Genomic DNA, 458 nt, shown 5'->3' with positions numbered 1-458 from the left:
GGAGCGGGGGTAGGGGGGTGAAGAACTGAAATCTTGAACGATTGTCAGAAAGTTCTCTTTATTGTCTGACTTTATAAAACAATTAGTGGATAAAGGTTTTTCTCTCATTCTTATTTCACCATCACCTACCATAAAAGAAGGATCTGTGCAAACTTTGATCATATACTTGGCATCCTTTTATATTATAAACAGACAGATTCCTTTTTACCTTTATTGAAATAGTTTACCTTTTTTTTTTCCTGTTTGTTGATCTTAAATGCTCAGTTTCTTCTCCCTTCTATCCCTTGCTCTCCTCTTCCTCCAAGTCTTCTATTTTTCATCTATCCACAGACTTTTCAGATGTGTGCTGTACATATGAAACATAAAACTAGACCTAAGTGACACTGAGATAAATACTTTCATCCACTGTTGAATTGCCTTGGCTATAACACAAATTTTGTTTTCTGTTCACTAGAATG

This window comes from Fulmarus glacialis, unplaced genomic scaffold (assembly GCF_000690835.1).
Source record: "Fulmarus glacialis isolate BGI_N327 unplaced genomic scaffold, ASM69083v1 scaffold17694, whole genome shotgun sequence".
Lineage (NCBI taxonomy): Eukaryota > Metazoa > Chordata > Aves > Procellariiformes > Procellariidae > Fulmarus > Fulmarus glacialis.
Note: the sequence above shows the minus strand (reverse complement) of the source record.